The 20,068-nt window shown below is 41.5% G+C and overlaps 2 long non-coding RNA genes across 5 annotated transcripts; one reads left to right on the forward strand and one right to left on the reverse strand.

The window, feature by feature from the left end:
- Positions 1–91: 91 nt before the first annotated feature.
- LOC130380262 (uncharacterized) lies at positions 92–16,084 on the reverse strand. Of its 3 annotated transcripts, none has more exons than XR_008895242.1 (4): positions 14,492–16,084; positions 7,086–7,269; positions 3,941–4,030; positions 92–3,153 (listed from the first exon to the last, which is right to left on the reverse strand). It is a non-coding gene; the product is annotated as an uncharacterized LOC130380262 (long non-coding RNA). The 3 variants fall into 3 exon arrangements; XR_008895244.1 differs by having other exon boundaries at positions 92–3,156; XR_008895243.1 differs by having other exon boundaries at positions 7,082–7,269.
- On the forward strand, positions 2,046–14,726 carry LOC130380263 (uncharacterized). Of its 2 annotated transcripts, XR_008895246.1 has the most exons (7): positions 2,046–2,150; positions 2,273–2,326; positions 2,443–2,493; positions 2,587–2,777; positions 3,028–3,187; positions 4,741–4,844; positions 14,519–14,726. It is a non-coding gene; the product is annotated as an uncharacterized LOC130380263 (long non-coding RNA). The 2 variants fall into 2 exon arrangements; XR_008895245.1 differs by lacking the exon at positions 14,519–14,726 and having other exon boundaries at positions 4,741–4,983.
- Positions 16,085–20,068: the final 3,984 nt, after the last annotated feature.

The following is a 20,068-nucleotide window of genomic DNA, read 5'->3' on the forward strand; positions in this document are numbered from 1 at the left end:
AGGAACAAAACAATACAATTCACATTCTATGTTTTGTGTGCGATGCTCCTGCAAAGGCCTTTGTGAAGAATGTTAAACTTTGCACAGGCTATTATGGGTGTGACCGGTGTGTGCAGAGGGGTGAGTGGTATGAGAAGGTTACTTACCAAGACACAGAGGTGGTGGCTCGTAGTGACGACTCCTTCCGCCAACAGACACAGGGCGAGCATCATCATGGCAGCACCCCGCTTTTGGATTTACCCATAAACATGATCAGTGCATTTCCCATCGATTACATGCACCAGGCATGCTTGGGTGTCATGAAGAGGCTTCTCTTCATGTGGTGCAGAGGAGTGAAGGGCCTGAAGATGTCGGCAACCCAAATAGAGGAGGTCAGCAGCAGGCTCACCAACCTCCGTCCACACATCCCTTCCAGCTTCGCTCGCAAACCGAGAGATCTTAAAGAGCTTGAGAGATGGAAGGCAACGGAACATAGGCAGTTTATGTTATATACAGGAAAGATTGTGCTGAAGGGGGTCCTTAAAGATGAATTTTTCAGCCACTTCATGACATTCAGTGTGGCAATGAACATACTTGTAAGTCCAGCATTGGTTGAGCAACATTGGAGATATGCTGCTGATCTCCTCCGATTCTTTGTTGAGAGAGGCCGAGAACTTTATGGTAACCAGTTTCTGGTCTACAACGTGCACTCAATGTTGCACATTGTGGAGGATGCCGTGACCTTTGGAGGATTGGACAATTGTAGCGCTTTTAAATTTGAAAATTGTCTCAAGAAAATAAAGAGGATGGTAAGGAGTGGAAGATGCCCCCTGTCACAAGTGGTGAAAAGGCTTGAGGAATGCGCTGGACAGCCAATGGAGCATGGTAGGCAGAGGTCCAATTCTTCTTTTATTTTGAATCGCCGCGAATGCTGCGAGGTCATAGAGGAGAGGGACGGAAGCCAGCTTTGCCGTGTATACCAGCACCCAGAACCACTTTTCAGTGTCCCTTGTGACTCCACATTAATCGGAGTACTGAAGTACAAGAACAATGACACCGTTTTGAGATGGATCCAAATGACAACCTGAAAAGAAAGGCAATCAAGATTCCTGTGGGGGAAAAAATCCTCTTCATGGCCATTCTTCATGACATTGCAGTATGTTGTATTTTGCATGTGTATTATCATTGCAATTTCTTGTACAGACACAATTATTCTTTACTGTATTAAATTAACCTCTCTGTTCTTGATTACAGAATGTATAGCATCGTCGAATTTTGGGGGAAAGGACTGTTGGCATAGTGGCCAGTAATTGGATTATAAAAGAGGGAGATGTAAGTACATGCGAAAAACCTTTATGTCAATCATTTCAAAAATTCTATGCAAGTTCTGCAAAACTATTTTGTTTTCCATTTCAGAAGACATGCAGCTACTGGCCACTCCACAAGCCCACACAGAGGGCAAAGGACAAAGATTTGCCCGATCCTAAAACCTGGCTAAAAAGGCCAATAAAAATATTTTCCTCAACAGGTGTGTTAATGGGCGACAAATAACAAGTGGTGACATGCAACACATTTAAAAGAGTGTAATTTCTAATTGTTTTGGCCCACCTGACTGTTTAGATGATTGGGATCAGGCCGTCAGGAGGAACAAGAGGGCGGAGACAAAGTCCTGTGTGGAGACAGGAAATGAGGACACAGGGAGGCGCATCATAGTCAAACCCCAAAAATTGATTCACACCGGTATATCTGCACATCCTTGTGTACTGTATTAACTTAGTGTTAAAAGTGCAAGCAGCAATTCTAAACAATGTGTAAACATGTAACACTGTTATTTACTTTCGGCTAATATAATTCTGTTCAGGTGAAAAGAAAACAAAGAAACGAAATGGGAAAAAGGCAGGTCCACATTTCAGGACTTCCCTTCCTCCTCCACCCCAGATAGAATCACCCATTCCACGGCGTAGCGCACTACAAATATCTTCACCCCCTGTGACTGATGACGGTAGAGTTTGCAAGGGAATGATGGTTAAAAACAAATACAAATAATTGCATAGAAGTCAAGAAGACACTATGTTTCGAAACAAAAACACATAACCTAAATTCTTATCTTGTTCTTTCTGTAGATTACTCCCCTCCTTCACCGGCAAGAGACGATTTTACAGAAAATGATGGTAAAGTTATGTAGGGTAATGATGACGAATGATGATGACATAACAGTAATTCTATGAGCCAAGACAACAAAGAGTTTGAAACCAAAAAAAAACATTGAATTATTATTTTGTACTTCCTGCAGATGATTCGATTGCGTCTTCATTTGAAACGCCATTGCCTATCTCTACTGGGGACGGTAAAGTGGCGGGTGGAGAGGGTGGTTAAAACCAAACTAGTAACTCTTATCAACAGGTTATGACAGTCATCTGTCTATACTAACCCTACACATTATGCTTTATACACATTACTTAGGTGACCGAAGAGAGAGAGAAACCATACCAATCTGGGCAAAGAATATCAACGGTAATACATGTATTGAACTGTATTGCACTGTATGCAAATGACACCAAATACTACTAAATACACTCCTCTGATCTCAACATATTTTTTTTACAGCGACATTGGAGGTTCTGCTCCGAAGGCTTGAGACTGTTGAGCAGAATCAGAGAGAGGCTCTATTATTGCTACGGGCAAATCGACATGGGGACCCTGGGGAAGCTAGTGTCGAGTTACTGCAGGCGCAAACTCAGGCCGAACTACAGGAACTTGAGGAGCACCTTAAAAATAGAGATTTCACAAAAAAAATGGTAAATGTACGAATAATGGTGAAGTGACTTTAGGCTATATTGTACACATGCCACCAAGTGTGCCACATGGCCCTGCCATTGAGCTTTTTTCATCTTTAGTTCCCTGTTGTTAGCTAAGTAGTTAGAGATGAGCAGTCCATCTTCAAATACCTTAATTTGGTTCGCCCCCCTCAAAAGAAAACACCACCAACACCACATGAAAAATACAATGCAAATACTTGCCTTAACCATGGTTGTTTGATTTCCTTAGATTTCCCATCTGAGCCTAGTTGGGGGGTCCAATCCTGGGGAGTGTGTGAGGAGGGTGTTGCGCTCTGTGGCCTCAAACTTTGTTTGGAGCAGCTACAGCCTTAGGGGAAAGAAGGGGAAGATGCCACTGCTTGGCACAGCAGTGGGCAGTACCATCAAACGTAAGTCTAAATATGTGCAAACAAATCTATTTAGCTGTTTCAGCTATTTTTCTACACCTTTTAGCTGATGTGATCCGTTTCTTCCAAAGACTCCTCATTTAGGGATGGGCATGATTAATCGACGATCGACTAATTGATCATTAAGAATTTCGTCGATGACGTACATTTTTCATCGATAAAACTAATGCTAAAAAATATCTTCACACGGTGTGTCTTTTTACAATTACCATTCGTATTGTTTATCAGCAGAGAAATACAGACGGACCAATTGCGAACTACTGCAACTGCTGATGCCATCTCTCCAAGTTAAAAAGTAGCCGCACCCACCCCAAACTAATCGGAATAAGTGTATACATGTCGATTATAGCCGACTACACCACCTATTGATTCTATTCCACATGGAATTCTATTCCGATCAGAGAATTATATTTAGATTAGCCGCGTTTACATGGACACTTCTGATCCGATTCGATTTCTAATCGGAATATATATATTCCTATCATGCAATCCGAGTGTATTGTATATATGGCAGTTACAAAAGTGGTCAGTGTGGTCAATTTAATCGAATGCCCATCCCTATCCTCATTATCACTGACCTTGGTACCGTGACAAGCTGGCTGCTTTTTTGTCTTTGTATTGTAGGATGTGTTGTTAATGGAATGCTTTCAGTGCATCACATCTATTTATTCATATATTGAGTGTACTTTCTTCAACAGAAAGCCCTTTATCATTGGTATATTTTTTATGTATTACCTGCTGTTGTTGCTCAGGAGTTGAAGGGGACCAAAGACTTTCACCCTTGTGCTTTTGCTGAAATGCAACAGTACTGGATTTGAATTAAACCTGATGGGGAATTAAAATAGTGCAAGTCATTTTGACATCACACATCTGTACACATCATGCAGTTACAATGACAGAGGGCATGCAGCTGGTACAGATAGAGGCTAAGTGTAAAGACTGTTCAGACATATATCCTGTTGCATCACAACTATGTTATACAGTCCATGAGCCACAGGGGGTCTTCACTAACACTCGGACATCCCCCCTCTGACATTTTAATACAATTTAAAGTGAATTAGCTGACAGTGGAGTTGTTGTATAAGTCCTCTTGGCTACGGCAGAACAACACCGGTGTTGTTCTATCCATTACCAACCCCACTCTCACTCATGCTATATTGCATAATTGTCTGGATTCAGATGCAAGAAGTGCATAACTAATATACACGTGTATGAATTATACTGTCGTATTTTGGTTTGCATCATTGCAGAAAAAATTATTTAAAAAAAATTATATCTTTATTGTCCTCACAGTTGATCAGTTTTCTTTCTATTATACAGACCAAAATGTATTAGCTGTGTACTTCATCTGAATCCATACAATCCCATTCATTTTTAATGAATGAAATCACAAAGCAACAAGTTCCAACTTACTATCACACAAAAATATCCTCCAGAGATGAATAGATTTCAGGAAAAAACCTTTTTTGAGAATGTGCCCCCCCGAGTGTTGGTGACATGCCTAACTTTTGATCACAAATTCAATCTAATTACAGAGGCGATCATGAAATGGAAGCCGGGGCTGGAAGAGAAGGAGGTGGAGCTTCTGATGGCAGAGGTCTTGAAACATGCCCCCTCAGCCCACTCCAAAAGTTTGAAGGTGAGTTTAAACGAGAGAGGCATATGCAATCGATATCCCTCCAGATAAATTATTTGAACATGCTGACTATTAGGGAACAATTATCATATTTTTGTACACCACCACAAAATGATATGCAGATCCATGTCCTACTCTTTAAAGGTTGCATAGGTGATTTGCTTTTTTGGCCATTTTTGCAAAATTACTTGAAATCCTTATCATAACCCGCTTACAGCCACTGAGTTAGAAGTACTGACATGAAAATTAAAACTTGTCAATCATCTGTGGAACGTGCAGGGCTCGAAAAACTCCAGCCAATCATATCCATTGCCACCGAGTTTCATTGGACAGTAAGTACGTCAATCAAACGGTCGTACTGCACTCCCCCTCCCCCCCTCCCCCGCGCCCCGCGCGCGACCCCTTCGTGCAGTACTCGTGACCCAGAGCTCGTGACCCAGAGCAAGCTCCTGTTTGTTGTTATCCTGCGGTATCTACTGGAACTAGTTAATCCACATTTGGACCTAGCAGTAGAAGACAATTTCCATGGCAGACAAGACGCCACAATCCCCACCACCACCACCACCACCAGCAAAGAGAAGGAAAACTCTTTTTCAGAGAGTAATTGATAATAAAAACGCTGAAAGAGAAAAACTGAAATCAAGAATAATCCTAGGCGCTGCTTTTGAACGTTGGCGGCAACTGAAGGACGAGAAGGGTCTAAAAACCGATGCTTGTGTGGCGGTTGACCTAGTTTCAAAGTTTATACCGTTTATACTCGGTAATACCGGTGTTGAGACGAGTGTAGCCTATTACTCGGTGTGAAAATGTCCACACCGCGGCAACCCTAGTGAAACCAGGACTTCCAATACAATTATATGAAACAAACATACATTTTCTAAAAATAGTATTGATTATGTGACCGTTTAATGTTTATAACATCTGGTGCAACCATAGCCGCGAGAACGTATTCTCAGCAGGGGGTGCTGTGAAAAAAAAACCCGGCCTGCACTAGACTCGCAACTCGCCACATTGATAAAAAGATATATAGCAGCGCAGCTCAATTACACCAGTGCATGCGCGCACAGTTCAAAATCGATCGTTGTGTTCACTTCCTTCACACCATGGTTCACATCCAGCTGCTCACAGAACAAGTTTAGCGCACCACCGCTACCCTCACACTTTTTCATATAACCTTTTTTCAGCACTAGGACATATGAGCATTAAATAAATGCTGCGTCTCAACATGCCTTGGACAGCAGCGAGGATGACTCGCTTTGCCACGGGCCGAAACAGTTCGTAGCGACCACAGCCAGAGCGAACACAGCGGGGCAGAGGAGTGTCAGGAAGTCTTTGGTGTACACATCAGTACGGCCTATTTGCACTACTGTTTAGTGGCAATGCAGTGTTTTATTCTATGCCTTTTTATTTTCGTATATTATTTCAATTAATACAATTTATTTATTCATGAAATCAAGATCTGGGCTTCAAATCTTTTTTCCAAATATAGGTCGTATTACAATGGGGTTTGTGTTTATATTCGGACCAATACGGTACAGCGGATGCTCACATGACGTTAAGCATTTCCTGGTGCATAATGTGACGCTTCAGAACCTAAAATCCCGTTTCTCCCCGTTGATACGACAACACATAACCGGCGTTTTCAGAAATCTCCACTTTGGTTTTTAGAAATTATCGTTTTCTGTGATAAGACAGGGCCTCGGACAGGGGGTGTTGCAGCACCCCCAAAACCCCTACTTCCCGCGGTACTGGGTGCAATTTACAGCTGAATGTAGTGCCATGTTGTTAAACGAAAACCTACGCTAGCCTGGCTCGCTCTCGCGCATCTCTGTTCGCGCTCGTGCATGATTGCGCGTCCAAGTACTTGGAATGGGTGGAGTCAGAGTCAGCGTTGAAGGGGAGGGGGTAGGACCATTTGAGTTGTGTATTTTCAAAATCTGCTGGCGTTTCGCAAATCGCGTACCCAACCTTTAAGCTTGTTTACAAGACGTGGTTACAACTCTTCAAGCGAAACAAGGCTAACCTTTGAGGCGGCTCGACACCAACTCTGGGCGAAACACCTTTCTGCAACAAGCTAGAACTTGTTGCAGAGAAAACACAATAGCACCACCGTTTCCATACCAACACTGCTCGTTTTAACTAGTAGTTAGCCAGTCAACCAATGAAGCTTATATATATACATAATATACACACACATCAGAAAGCTATGCATCGTTAGAGAATATTTTTTGTATACTTACATACCTCCCGCAGAAGTTGCAGACTGCAGCTTGCTGAGCAGGTTCTCCAATACACAAAAGCACGTGAATAGGGGATGGCGGCCGGACACCTTATAGAGCAGATGTGACCTTGGGTACACTGCAGCTCTTCTGCTTCTTAATTGAACCCACGGAGACAGGTTGGGTTGAGCACTGGATTGGTTTATTAGCTGCAACATGGGACAACACACAACCAGTGTTCACACACATATATATATATTCAGCCATAGTCCGTTCGAACACAACGTAAGCTTGGTTGCTTCTGAACTTTCAAACACAAACTTCAAATGATCGTATAGTGGTATTTACAACAAAAAACATTAAGTGATCGTATAGTGGTATTTACAAACTAAACATTAAGTGAACATACCTATGGAAGCCCATTCCCGCCACAGGAAAAAAAAAAAACACCACAAACTATCTCATAATTATGAGATTAAAAGTCATAATAACGAGATTTAAAGTCATAATTACGAGATTTAAAGTCATAATTACGAAATTTAAAGTCATAATTACGAGATTTAAAGTCATAATTACGAGATTTAAAGTCATAATTACGAGATTAAAAGTCATAATTACGAGATTTAAAGTCATAATTATGAGATTTAAAGTCATAATAACGAGATAAAAAAGTCATAATAATGAGATTTAAAGTCATAATTACGAGATATAAAGTCATGACAGTAGGCTGCATCTAGATGGTTTACATTAAGATCAGTGTCGTAACGTCATGGAGTTGGATCACCACATTGAGCAATATTTCCAAAGACGATATACAAATGATGAAATTCTGGCAGTATTGGCTGAGGTGCATGGGGTAGTGCTGAGCAAGCGGACACTTGAAAGGATTCTGAGAGAGAAAAGATTGTGGCGCAGGAAGGGCAAGACAGATGTGGCCGAGGTGGCAGCTTTCATTGAAGCGCAACTCCAAACGTCTGGGCAGTGTCATGGCTACCGTTGGATGTACCAAAAATGTTGGATAAATGGCATTATTACCGACAGGGAAACAGTACGTGTTCTCTTGCGGCTGTTGGACAGTGAGGGAGTTGACCTGAGATCAAGAAATAGACTACGGCGGAGAGTATATCACAGCCGGGGTCCCAATTACGTCTGGCACATTGACGGCTATGACAAACTTAAACCGTATGGGATCTGTATAAGTGGATGCATAGATGGTTTTTCTAGGAGACTCATCTGGCTGGAGGCATACAAAACTAATAATGATCCGAACGTGATTGCTGGTTATTTCATGGATGCTGTACTAATAGCTCAAGGTTGCCCTGAACGATTACGGGTAGATTTAGGGACAGAAAATGTTCGTTTGGCCGAAATGCAAAGATTCATGCACTTTTCAGAGGGTCAACTTGAAATCGAACATGTCACATTTGGTCCAAGCACTGGCAACCCAGCGCATTGAAAGATGGTGGCTGACATTACGCAGTCAGTGCGCCCAGTTTTGGATGGACTTTTTCGATAAATTGAAATCGGATGGATACTTCGCTGACACCTTCCTGGACAAGTCATTGGTCCAGTTCTGTTTTCTTTCCACAATTCAGGTAAGTTTCACTATTCACTGCTTTATTTTTGTCTGTGGCTTATTCTTATTTGTATTATTTTATTTTATTGTTACACTATACTATTGATTTGGTTTTACCAAAAAAGTTAAATACAAGAACCACACATTGCTTTCTGTCTGCAGGAAAGCTTTTTCATGCAATTCATTGCATTTCATTTGTATTCACTTTGAGCCTTGTCTTATCAGGCAGAACTGGAGGAGGTCGCATTCATCTGGAATGAGCACAGGATGCGTCGAGTGCACAACTCACGAAGTCCTCATGGCCGTCCATCCATCATCCATGCAGTGCCTCAACTCTACGGGGCCACGGACTACCTGTATCGCCCAAGTCTGGAGAAGATCGAGGCCTGCTTGGGGGAGTGTGTTTACAAAGACTTCCCATGTGATGAAGATGTGTTTCACATTTGTGTGGGGCTTATGTCTGAGCATGGCCTTGAATTAACTAACGACGTGTACAAGACAGTAGATCTGTATGTAAGACTTAGACAGCTAATTAACAATGAATTGCTACAGCCCTTAAAAGCAGGGGTAGTTGTTTGTGCTAGATTGAGCTGCAGTAGGCCTAATTCAGCATTAGGCTACTGCAGCTCATTTAGCAAAACTTAACTTGCACCTATTTGTAACTAGAGTAGGCTTTAACTGGTTCTGCAACAATACAAGCCTAACAATATACTGTGTGTCTTAACCCCTTTTTTCCAATCGTTGTAGTGTCTTTAACATTAAGTTGACATTTCTACTGCAAAAATAAATATATTTGATATAAACATTATACTTAATATATTAATCATGCGTCAATATTGATTATTGGGAAATAACTAAACAGTTAGCCACAATTTAATGACTTTTATTATTTTATTATCTTCCCATAAAACAGCTTTAGAAAACAACATAAGTATTGCTGGGGATATATATAAGCTGCTGATGGCAGCTGAAACGGCTAAACGATGTATTGGTGGTGATAACTTTAATACATTACATTAATACAATAGTTCATTATATAATTAAATATTTACACATTAAATATAATCTAGCATCTCAAAGTCTCTACATTAAATCACATTACATTATATAATTTCCTATTTACATATAATCCAGCATCTCAAAATCATAAAATTAAGTAATCTCGACATGAAGAGGCTGTTGATGGCATCTGAATCTGCTAAACTATGTATTGGTCGGGATGACTTCAAGACATTTCATTAATACAACAGTACATATAATAACATATTTACATAATCCAACATATCAAAATATGTACATTAAATCTCATTACATTAATACATCAGTACATTATATAATTTCATATTTACATATTACATATTGCATTAAATCATCTTGACATGAGGAGGCTGCTGATGGCAGCTGAATCAACTAAACTATGTCCATTGCCCACACACCACTCTCCAATACTTTGTTCATTTCGTGTCTGAAATCCGGGTAATTGTCATAATCAATTGGCAACTCCAAGTAGCATCCACATGTGTGGGCGATGGGCCGTCTCTGCATACCTTGCAAATTCGTGAAGCTCAAGTAATGGTCTTACCAAGAAACAAATCAGAGCCAGTGCAAAACCGAAGGAATAGAGACAGGTGCTGTGCGTCAGATTCTCTAAGGTAAGTGCTAAGATGCTTTCCTATGTTCTTCTGCTGGTCGTTCATAGTAGTGGGGTAAGAGATAGACCTAATCACCTTCCTCAGTGTTGGATGAAGATTTACATACGCTTCTGAATGCCTTCCAAATCTGACCTAAAGGGTGCAAGCACCTTGCTCCACTGCTCTAGGACAAAGGCGGGTTCTTGAACCAGCTTTTGGTGGGCAAGCTCCTCCAAGAGCTGTTCAATATTATCAGCGGTTGGCATTCTTCGACAGCTGTGGAGATCCATTACTTCAATCAATTCTTCCTGATCCACACTTTCAAAATCTGAACGGCAGGATTCAAACACCAATCTCTCTGACTCTGTGACATATTTCAGGAAGCAGTCAACAAGACTACTCTTCACACTTCCCAGGGCAACTTTCTCCAAAATTACTGGGGCTATTTTTATAGGCAGGTACTTCTCTTTTTGCCAACCCATTGCTATTATTCTGCCAATGCTTTCCCACTGCTGCTTACCAAAATCATGGCGTAGAAAAGGCACCTTGAAAGCATTTCCTAAAGTGCATTGCTCATAAAAGTCCAGCCAAAATTCAGTTAGCACATCCCTAACACGCCACCTTCATCAACTGCCATTTCCAAACTTCCATTGGGAAGAATTACTTGGATGAAAACATCATCTCGCATGACACTCGCGTCCAAAAAATGTGTGATTAGTTCTCTCAGGATCTGCCCACGGTGAACAACAATTATTCTCTTTGTTCTTTCACTCTGATCAATGGGCACATGAGCAATATCTAGGGTCGGAGTAGATGAACTTGATGCCCGAGGAGACGTTTGTAAGGTATCATCAAGGCTAACCCAGTCCAGATCATGTAGGTGTCCTTGGAAAAAGGTAACTGTGCCACTATTCTCAAAGTCATCTACAGCATTGGCGGCATCAACTTCGCTCACCACTAGCCCAATCTGTCATTTCAACAGTGGAGCAATCGAAGGGCTCAGGATCACTGTTTGTATCAGACAGGACATTGCTGCTACTAGCATATACCACATCTGCGGTTTCCTGACCTTCAGCTAGAGGTAAACTAGGCCTAGGGGGGTTGGGTGAGGCTGCAAGCTGATTCTCACTGCAACCATCCCTCTTGGTTGTTGCTAAGTAAAAGCGTAAAATGGGCAGCTTTGTTACTTCATAAAGATCCCCAACTGTAGTCAGGGGATCTAACGGGCGCTCCTGAAAATCAGTTAGTTCAATCGCAAAATCTGAACATTTCCTTCTGCATTTTTCTGACCAGGGAAAAACAGGTTTTTGGCCTGTTCAATTAACTGATCTTTACAACAATTCTTGGACACAGAGATTTTCCTGGTCCCCGCCCCCCTTTTTGGCCCTCATTTGTAAGAATTTCCCGTCACGGAAATTCAACCAGCCAATTTCAATTTTACGCTCTTTCTTCTGAGCATTTTGACATGGTAACTTCTCAGACAAGTGTTCACGATCGTCACTTTTTGCTAACTTGGCTTTCAGTCGCTCAAAAAGTTTGATTTGCGGGCAACAGGATTCTTCCCCTTCAATCTGCAATATCCAAGGACAGCCAGTCGGTCTCCATATGATGGTAGATACTCGGTTAACTGGTCGTCGTTCATGAGCAGGAGGACATTGGGATCGATCTTAAAAAAGAGGAAAACACACACACACACAGCCACAAAACAAATATAATTTAACATAAACAGAAGCCGTAATTAAAAAAAAAAATCAAAAAATGCATAAACACACAATTTAGCCTATCTTTCCCCCATTAACAGACTAGTTACCTTATCGTTTTCCAGTTGCTTTATGTTTTCTCTGGTACATTCCGCGACCTCAAGAACTCGCACAACTCATCCATCCTGTGAGAGGCCAACACAATATTTAAACGAACGGAACAGATGCCAACTACATTGTGATGCATTGAGCACATGGATGAGCTAACATTATGCATGTACATATTTATAATTCGAAATTCGTCCCACGCCGGGCCATTTTTACTTACTACTAGCGCCACAAGAGGGGTCAAATGACCCCTAAGTCATTTGAATGAGAGGCTGTGCATTTGCACATAATGATCACTAGGTGGCGCCAATGAGCTATTACCGCGCGAGCGCCACATGTGCGTGTCTGTCACAAGCCTAGTCCTCACGATTTTGTCATAAATGTACATATATGAAGTACAAACAGCCTATATTTTCACTAAGGGTTTAAGATTGAATGATGCAAATAAAGTAATTAAATTAATTGAGATATGCCTATATTGTTATCGTGGATATTTTCTCAAGACCACTCCATTCCATCAACTTTATGAACCAGCAGTTGGCTGAGTGGTTTAGGCCCTGCAATACGGGCGACCTGAGTTCGCGTCCTGTACGTCATTTAATTCTTGCCGTTGGCTTATTTTGTAATTTCCTTTATATCAGAGAAATTAGGCTTAAACAATTTACTTTTATGTACTCAGATTCGAACACCACTACAAAATGGCGAGCATCCTATATAGTGCACTATATCCGTGATAGGGAACGATTTCGAACACTTTGAACTAGTTTAAAAAGAGAAAACATTTTGACTAAAAGTTGACTACAATTTAAGGACTTTTTGTCGACTAAAACTAGACTAAAACTACAAAGGAAAACAATGACTAAAATGTGACAAAATCTAAATAGCTGACAAAATTAACACGGTGCTAATACTAGAACTAGCTAACATAGCTGCAGCAGAGTGCTTTTTCAAAGGAAACATAAACCAGATGAAAAGACGCTGAATTACTGAATATAGGCTTAAAAGAGCATCTCTACAAATTCGGTTACCTTGCTGTTTCGCCTTGCGAATAGGAGGATGACCGAGAGAAGTGATGACTTGCAGGTTCATCAGCCTCAGGTCCGAAATGATGGCGCCGACTGGTAGCCTAGTAGCGCGTGCCGCTCTGTCGTGCCGATTTCGAACTTGAAGGAAGTGAGGTCAGGGGCAGGCTAACCGTCGAAAATCTCGTAATTATGACTTTAAATCTCATTATATGACTTTTTTATCTCGTTATTATGACTTTAAATCTCATCATTATGACTTTTTTATCTCGTTATTATGACTTAAATCTCATAATTATGACCTTTAAAATCCTCGTAATTATGACTTTAATCTCGTAATTATGACTTTAATCTCGGTAATTATGACTTTAAATCTCGTAATTATGACTTTAAAATCTCGTAATTATGACTTAAATCTCGTTATTATGAACTTTTAATCTCATAATTATGATAGTTGTGGTGTTTTTTTTTTTTTTCCGTTGAGGGAATGGGCTTCCATACATACCTGCAACAGTTGGACACACACAACTATAAATAGGAGGCCCGCATAGCGCGCACATGTCCACATAAACCTCGGCTCAGAACTCCTCGAACGTCACACCAAACCAACAAACCCTTACACATGTAACATTAGATTTGACATGTTTTATGCTATATTTAACATCCGTTCTTTTACATTGTCTTTGCAATTTATAGTGAACTTTATTTACAAGCGCAGACTGCGACTTACCACACGTAAGCTTGGTGGTTGCTTCTGAACTTCAAACACAAACTTCTCCGCCGTGGACTTGCAGATAAATATAAAATATTGGTGGGGTCCCAAGTTTACAGAATTACAAATAACAGAAAGTAATTATTTACACCTGTTACACAGGGATACCACGTTCAGCTAACAAATCTCCGTTGCAATCAAGGTTCGCTCAACAACTAAATCCCGAACAGATCTACCGGCAACTAAATATTCTAGAGCCTTTTGACGAACACAACGCATGATGACGCTAATGATCCCCATTCCTGTTGTGGTATTGGTGTAAAATACACTGCAGGATTAATACATTGATCAACTACACGCTAAAAAGTTTAAATTAAATAACATAAGAACTATAAAATGCATTTCCTGCAGCTGTAGTGCAAAGTGAGTTGGCTTGACTTCGTGTTTCCAGGATGAATATTTACGTTGTTTTTAGGCGCAACGTCCGCAATGCCAGACCCCGTCTACCGTCTTCTTACTATTAGACATTATCCGGCAATGCTTAGCTTTCATAGCCACTTGGGCTGCTATCTAGAACGTGCTCACGCTCGAGTCTAGCGTAACCTCGGCATAACATATTTAAGTTTTGACTAAATGTACAATGACATTTGACTGAATGTAAAATGAATATAAATGCACTCACGTGTTCTCTTTTATTTGTTCTTCACAGGGTTGGATGGAACGGCAGGCGGAAGAACATCCCCAAAATTGAATTCAAAATTATTTGAAATAAAAATATAATAAATTGATATTTGTTAGTGTACTGTCTTGTCTTTTGAATAGGCTTGGGGTCCACATTAGCAACAGCCACCAGCCAAAATGTAGGTAAAATATTTATGTGGCTTGTAGATTTCAGACTAGATTTTGTGGGTTCTATAAAGGGCAAATGAGGACTGCACCATGCAGATCCGCCAAGAACGTCCTTGCAACGTTATGGCAACCTTTTTGAAGAAGGTTGCATAAATGTCGCCAGTATGTATTTTGGTTGCCACGACGTCGCCAGGACGTGGCAGTTACGGACGAGCAACGTCGCCAAGATACATTGCGGCAACGTGATCGCGTCTTTCACCCGCACGTCGCGGCAACGTTGAAACTTACGTTGCGGCAACCTATGTTTGGTCATAAAGTTACGTAACCGCGACGTCGCGGCGACGTAACTGCGTTAGCTAGTCCTCACTTTAGATAAGCTCACACAAAATGCTTAACAAATGCTTTCTAACTACCTAATCATGAATTGCAGCATCATTCTGGGTTAGGGTTTGGCTTCAGAGTTGGGTTTTGGGTTTGGTTTCGGGACCTTGGATGAGGAGCAGGACAGAAGAGTTTTCTGTTTAAAACCTTCCTAGAGAAACGAACGGTACATGATCATGTTGATTTGAAGCCTCGGTTCCGGCATCGTGATCCCTTTCCCTGGCAGATGTTTCCGATGTAGAGAAGTAGAGCGTGGATGTTTTGGGGTATTGTATGACTAGAGAACTGTCATGTTTTCCCTTGATGCGCAAAGTAGATCAGTTTGGAGATTTCAGTCACATGGTGTAACTGTCATCATTAAAAGGTTTCTGTAATTTAATTATTACTTTCATATTATAAGGCATAAGGAAATTCATTTTTGTTTATATTAGTAATTCAATAATTGTGTTCGTTATTCAGGTTTAAAATTGTATTTAAATAGTTTGTTGAATGACGTCACTTGTGTGTGTGTGTGTATTTAGGCTGATGTTTTGTCAGTTTGTGTCAGTTTGAGATGCGGCATGAGAGAAGGTGAACAGCTTGTGATACGCATCGCCGAAAATAATCTAGTTTCAAAGTCCCTGTAAATAGCATGCAGCCAACGAGGTATGTTTCTTGTTGTTTCCCTGTATTTTGTTTTGCTTGTTTGGCTTTTTGTGTGCCGTGTAATTTATGATTTTATGTAAAGCTAATGCCGTGATTTCTGTTGTACTGTGTATGTATTCATCTATAGTTTTCACGGTGGAGTTGGAGTAAAAGGCTACAATAAAACCCGTCAAAGGAAACCATTGGTGTCTACCGAATGCTATTAGAGGGAGTTACAGTGAAAACTCGGACTGTTCATCGACGCGAGTGGCAGTTCAACGAAGGAGCGCAAGAAAAGGATCGGCCTGTTAAGGTTTGGCTGGACCGGCACACGGAGCCGCGATCAACGGACATCTCTAACTGACAGATGACCGTTAAGGCACACGGTGCCGCGATCAACGGACATCTCTGATGAGCGACCGTTAAGGCACCCGGAGCCGCGATCAACAGACATCTCTAACTGACAGATGAGCGACCGTTAAGGCACACGGAGCCGCGATCAACGGACATCTCTAACTGACAGATGAGTGACCGTTAAGGCACCCGGAGCCGCGAGATGTCAACGGACATCTCTAAGTTAAGAGTGATCTAAGAAAATTAAGGCTTTTGTATAGGATTTGGTTATTATTTACTGTGAATAAGAGCTGTGTTAAGTGAATGTTTTTTATTATGCTGTATGGAAGCATTTAAGTGCCAAAGTTAAAGGGCAACTACAGTTCTCATTGAACTTTTGTGTTTCAACTTAGAGTGTGTTGTAGCTACATCAAAGTTTTATTCTGCATTTGATGCTTTGGGCAATTTATAGAGGTTTACATATTGTTTGCATTTAAGGGTGACCTCCAAAGTTATTTGATTTATTGCAAGATATACACAACTAAAGGGATGTTTACATTCACGCTTTATTTTCAAAAGTGAGTCAACTTAAATAAGTGATTTAAACAATGACAGAGCCAAGTGAGTCAACTTAAATAAGTGATTTAACCAATGACAGAGCCAAGTGAGTCAACAGTTCATAGCTTAGACTCCCAAGATAAACCTGAAGTAGGCCTTCCTGAAGCCCAGCATGATGAAGCGCCAAAGCTAAGACAAAGTTCAAGAATCAGATCTCTCACAGAAAAAGGCAAAGAAATGCAAGAAGAAAAATGTAAAGGGCTTCAACAAAAATTTAACTACACTTATGATAAATGGAAAACACAAGCAAAATTAGCCAAGAAGTCATTGTCACAATTAAAGGACCTTCTATCTGAAGAGTTGCTCAAGGATATCATTGGTGATATCGCAGGTTTTTCAGCAGATGTCCAGCTAATTTATGATGAGCTGCGCAATGTCTCAACTCCGGATCAAGACACGCGCAGAAAAGTGGATCTGTGTGTAGAGATCTCCAACTTTATTGTAAGCAAAGCCTCAAGCCGACTCGATGGAGAAGCCAAAGAAGCAGAAGAAGTCAAATGGCCAGAAGCAGGCTCTCTTTGGCACAAGCTCCTCTAAGTCAGGTTCTTTCACCACCGAGTTAAAAGTTCTCTCAATCAACTCCTCCAGGTCCTCTATAAAACGCCAAGAAGCTGCCGCAGAGGCTGCCGCAAGCGAAGCTGTTCTGAAAGTGTTAGAACAACAAGAAAAGGAACAGCAGGAAATACAGCGTCTAGAAGCAGAAGTTAAAAGGAAGATATCTGATGAACAGCAGCAATTGTTAAGCGCAGCTTAGAGCGAGAGGCAGAGGAAGTAAAAATCAAAGCTCAGCTAGAAGAGGAGCATGGAGCTCTTCTAAGAGCTCTGGAAGAAAAGAGGAGAAAAGTGCAGAAGTTGGAGGCAGTCAAGAATCTCAATGCAGCAAGAGCCAGAATGCAGGTGTATGATCAACCAAGGGCCGCAGAAGAAGAGCAAATGGACACATTGGGACAGCAACTGGTAGCAGACAACCCAGTTATTCCATCTTCAAATCGTCTGTCCATGCAAAAGTCTCCCATACAAAGTACGAGTACCGGCTCAAATGAAAGTACAGCAGAGCTTGTCAAGGTGCTAGCAGATGCTCTGAGCGCTAACAGAGTTCCCATCCCTGAACCTTCAATATTCAGCGGAGATCCACTGAAGTACAACGACTGGAAACTTTCATTTCAAACACTTATTGGCCACAAGAACATTGAAGATAAGGAGAAAATATACTACCTCCGTCAGTATGTAAGTGGACTAGCTAAGAAAGCAATCGATGGCTTTTTCCTACTTGGAACTGAGTCGGCCTACGCTAGTGCATGGAAGATTCTGGAAGAGCGATATGGAAACCCATTCACAGTTGCAATGGCTTACAGAGACAAGCTACAAGCATGGCCCAAGATAGGATCTAAAGACAACTTTGAACTCAGAGAGTTTGTAGATTTTCTACGCAGTTGCGAGGCTGCCATGGTCCATATAAAAGCACTGGAAATATTGAATGACTGTAATGAAAACAGGAGAATTCTGTCAAAGTTACCGGATTGGTTAATAGCAGGATGGAACCGGAAGGTTGTTGATGAAGAAGAGGATAGAAACCAATTCCCTTCATTCAGCCAGTTCGTAAAATTTCTGACAAGGGAAGTAAAAATCGCCTGTAACCCTGTTACTTCACTGCAGTCACTGAAACAAGCTGAGCCTGAAAAGTCCCAAAGACAACACAGTGTCGGAGCAAAGACACTGACCACAAGTTCCAATGAAGGGTTTGTCATCATGATGTGTCTTTTCTGTAAGAAGAACGGACATACTTTGCACAAATGCAGGAACTTCAGGGATAAAGCAATTTCAGATCGAATCACATTTATTCAAGCTGAAAAACTGTGCTTTGGTTGTCTGAAGTTAGGTCACCACTCAAAGAGCTGCTACAGTAGGAGTGTTTGCGACGTGTGCTCCAACCGACATCCAACCTGTCTGCATGAGGAGCGATCTAAAGAGCAACAAACACAACCACGCACTGAAAGAAATACAAGTAAAGAAAAGCCCAGACCAAGTCAAGAGAGGAATAATGAATTTACTCAATCAACACAACACCAAGGGGTATTCACAGCTGCTACTGCCAACAGAGTGCTATTTCATGAACCGAACATGCAAACAGCGGCAATAATTCCTGTTTGGCTTTCAGCAACAACTCAACCAGCACGAGAAATCCTTGTATATGCTCTGTTGGATTCGCAAAGCGACACAACCTTCGCCTTGAGTGAAGTAGTGGAAGCCTTGGAAGTAACCAAAGAACAAGTCAATCTGAAGCTTTCTACAATGAGCTCAAAAACAACAGTAGTAAGCTCTCAAAAAGTGAACAACCTCCAAGTTCGAGGGTTTTTCTCTGGTAAGAAGATTGCCCTACCACCAGTCTACACCCGGGAATTTATTCCAGCCAACAGAACTCACATACCAACTGATGAAACCGCCAAGTCCTGGTCCCATTTAGAGCACCTTCAAGGAGAGATTGCACCTCTGCAAGACTGTGAAGTAGGTTTGCTCATTGGATACAACTGCTCACAAGCCTTACTTCCAAGGGAAGTTGTTCCTGGCAAGGATAACCATCCTTACGCACAGCGTACAGACCTTGGATGGAGCATTATTGGCCACGGGAATCTCTATGTGGACTACGGTGACAACATTGGAGTGAGCCATCACATAATAGTGAGAGAAGTAACACCAACTTTGGAGCCCTCCGTCAACCTCCGAACTGAAGTGCATTATGTGAGCCGTACCAAAGTCAAGGAAATTTCTCCTTCAGACATCATCAGAGTCTTAGAAACAGATTTCTCAGATGAGCAGCTGAAGACTTCAAACTGGTTCACCGGACCAAAGTTTCTTGGGCAACTCAAACTTCCTAACAGAGAATGCAAGGTAGAAGAGATAAAGGAAGACGATCCTGAACTTCGCAAGGCTCTAGTGTGTAACACTCAGACAAAAGAAGACAGATCATTATTGGATCGCCTACAGAAGTTCTCTGATTGGAAAAGAGCAGTAAGAGCAGTTGCCAGATTGAAGCGGAAAGTCAAGGAACACAAAGGTCTGAAGCAAAGAACGAACGAAAGCACAAGCCTAGAAGAAAGGGAAGAAGCAGAACAAACAATCGTCAAACTAGTTCAAGAACAAGCATTCTCAGATGAGATAAAGCGCTTGGAAGCAAAGGGAGAAGTTCTCATGTCCAAAGACAGTAAGCTGTACAAGTTGAGTCCATTCTTGGATGCAGAAGGTATTCTAAGGATGGGAGGACGTCTCAGTCAAGCCACGTTACATCCACACGTGAAGCATCCGGCTATACTCCCTAGTAAAGGTCACATATCAGCTTTACTCATCAAGCACTTTCATGAGAAGGTTTATCATCAAGGACGTGGAATGACGATAAACGAACTGCGAGCTAATGGATGGTGGATCATTGGATGTTCCAGTGCAGTCTCATCACACC

The sequence above is a fragment of the Gadus chalcogrammus genome, chromosome 4, assembly GCF_026213295.1.
Source record: "Gadus chalcogrammus isolate NIFS_2021 chromosome 4, NIFS_Gcha_1.0, whole genome shotgun sequence".
In the NCBI taxonomy this organism is placed as follows: Eukaryota; Metazoa; Chordata; class Actinopteri; order Gadiformes; family Gadidae; genus Gadus; species Gadus chalcogrammus.